Here is a 2,907-nt window from a genome sequence, read left to right as displayed (position 1 = left end):
TGTGTGACGTTTCGTTTAATTAAGTTTATTTATTAAACGGAACGTTAGATTGTTCACGTGGAACAAGCTTATCATTTGCTTCATAGAGAGTAGGAATGCCATTATGCAAACATCAAATAAATATCTATATTAGTATACCTATAGTTTATGTGCAGAAGTTTATACTCTAGCTTTTGATGTACCTATAGTGTATGTGCAATTTGGTTTTAGTTATAATTGTTAATATTTAATTCTCACAATAGTCTGAAAGGCAAACTCACCATTTCAATGAATAATATTTAGGTTTAGGTTAATTAATATTTATAATTTACGTTTTTTTTCGCATTAGGGTATGAAGTTTGGCTCTTTGGCTTTTAACCCGTGCCATAGAGATAAATGTAGCACCCAATATTGAGTTCTTTCAACCTTTTCACTAATTTTCACTACCATTTTTATTTAATCAGTATATGTAAGGCCCACCTATTTTATTCTTCCCTAATTTAAAGGGGCTGCCCCAAATCAGTTGGGCCTAGAGTTGGCCCATAAGGAGCCAAGGACCCTAAACCAGCTAACACACTCTCATTCTCTGCACTTTTCAGAAATCAGTTCCCTTATTCCTTCCTAGAGCAGTTGTGAACTCTCTGCTAGGGTTTGGTACCACCTTGGTCAAGCAAGCTCAACCTCATTTTCTTGCTCCACTTCACAAGTCCGTTCTTAGAGCTGTTGTGCTCCACTATTTAGAGTCGAGGCATTTTCTTGCTATTTCCAGGTAAGGGAAGCTAGGGTTTCGAGATTGGATGTGTTTTTGCTTGCTCTTTAGTTCTGTTTCATGTTTATGGTGTGTGTATGTTGCTTAATATGATATGATAGTATATTCCTTATTGTTTTGGGTGAATTTGTGTACTGGCCTGCGTGAACAGTAGAGGAGATATGATAATCTCGCCTAAGCGAGTGGAGCTCGCCTAAGCGAAAGTATCAGAAAATCTTCCTAGGTGTTGCGCGAGCTGTCGCTTAGGCGACGAGCTCCAGTCTTGAGCAAGAGGCCATCTCGCTCAGGCCAGGAGGTCTCGCCTAAGCGAGAGAACGTGACAACACCACTGCTTGAGCGAGAGAACACTCTCGCCTGAGCGAGACTTCTGCTTGAGCGAGAAGGTTGGCAAGAATGCACCGTGTTCTGTTTTCTTCTCTGTCATGGTATGTTTGCCACCTGTTTGGGTGAATTAATATGTTAAAAGCAGGGGATGAATGATTTGCATGTATGGAATTGGTTCATAAATCGAATATGATGAGTTTGGTATGGTTTTGATATGGAATATGAATGAAGGTTGGTTATAAAGTTGACATGAGATTGGTATGCGTGATAAGTACCTATTTAATTGGTGAAGCATGATTTATATGTGGTTAGGACGTAATTCCATGATAGTTTCGTGGTGGTGCCTCATTGGTTAGGACGTAATTCCCTGAGTCTCTAGGTGAGACCTCATGGTGGTTCCTCAGTTTGTTGCGTCATAATACCATGACCCTTGTTAGTGAGAGTTCATGGTTATGCCCGATCTATATAATTTAGAAGTATTCAAGGTAAGGTTGCATCCTAACACTCTAAAGAGTCAGTTAGTCTCACATAGAGCGTATTGACTCTAGTGGTGAGAGTAGTAGGAGGCCTGGAACCCATTAAGGGATAACCTTGTGTGTGGGGGATGAGACATTGTAACAATTAGCTCGGTAGAGCAGCTCACATTCAACTAATTATATGTATCTGAATGAGTCGCGTTGTGAGTCTTAGTGTATTGTTTGAAAGTCGTAACATGATTGGTTGACATGTGCATCTTGGACTATGAAGTTGTATGTAACTGTATGATAAATCGTTTTCTACTCTAGCTTACCCTATTGCTTGTTTGATTGTTATGTGTGTGGTTTTCTCCTTTTGCGATGATCATCAACCTGTTAGTGTGAGCAGATGCGAGAACTCCCCGTTGTCAACAGGGAAACGGTGATTCTGCTGTGTAGCTTCTCTGGGATGGATTCCAGCTTTCATTTAGGGCTAAGGCCCATGTATTGACTTGTCTTAAGTTTTATTTGAATTACTATCAATCTCTTACTTCACCTTTTATCTGGCATCGTGGTGTGCCTTGATCCTTTCCTGTTTTCTTCTGGATATTTGTAAGGAGTAACGCTATACTTCGTGGCTTTGTTTCTCCTTTTCATCTATGTGACATTTTATTTAAATTAAGGCTATTATTTAAATGGGGTGTTACACTATGTGGATCTTTTCACTAGGGTTGGTACATTTTTTGTTTTGTTTGTGAAGATTTTTAATCAAATTTTTTACCTTATTTGGTTTTGTATACAGTTTGCGAAATCTACCAAATTGTTTGTTTATATATTGTCATTTTTTATTAAGAAATTGGGAATTTAGAGGGTTGGGAAATTGGTGATTATAGAGGATCTCAAAATTGTGATTATTGAGTGGTAACTCAGGCAGCCTACTTGCCACTATAAATAAATGGCATGAGAGGTGTTAAACTGCTCGTAAATAAAATTCTTTTTCTCTTTAGTCTTGCTGAAATTATGTTCAAGCTAGCCCAATAAGCTCATGTACCTTCTTTATTCTTATTTTCAAGATTCTCCATTTTATTTCAGTGTGTTTTGTTCTCTTTTGGGATTTCATGAATTGATTTTATTTGATGATTCTTAAAAGTTTAAATTGATAATTTTGTTTCTAGGTTTGAGAGGGTTTGGATTTATGTTTTCTTTGTCAATTATGATTAGAGATGGCAAATAAACTCGTCCCCGTGGGTATTTCCCGAACCCGTCCCCGTTTGGACGGGGAATCCCCGCATTGATTGGGTATGGGTATGGGTATGGGTATGGGGAATCCCTGACTTTTTCAATTGGGTATGGGGATGGGTATGGGGATGTACATATCCC

At 38.5% G+C, this 2,907-nt stretch overlaps 1 non-coding gene across 1 annotated transcript; it reads left to right on the top strand.

The window, feature by feature from the left end:
* Window positions 1-2,455: 2,455 nt before the first annotated feature.
* LOC114182832 (small nucleolar RNA snoR77) lies at window positions 2,456-2,581 on the top strand. The gene has a single exon (XR_003604267.2). It is a non-coding gene; the product is annotated as a small nucleolar RNA snoR77 (small nucleolar RNA).
* The last annotated feature ends 326 nt before the right edge of the window (window positions 2,582-2,907 follow it).

This window comes from Vigna unguiculata, chromosome 4, assembly GCF_037176805.1.
Source record: "Vigna unguiculata cultivar grain cowpea cultivar isolate G323 ecotype 2 chromosome 4, ASM3717680v1, whole genome shotgun sequence".
NCBI lineage: Eukaryota > Viridiplantae > Streptophyta > Magnoliopsida > Fabales > Fabaceae > Vigna > Vigna unguiculata.
Note: the sequence above shows the minus strand (reverse complement) of the source record. Positions and strands in the feature narration are given on the sequence as shown.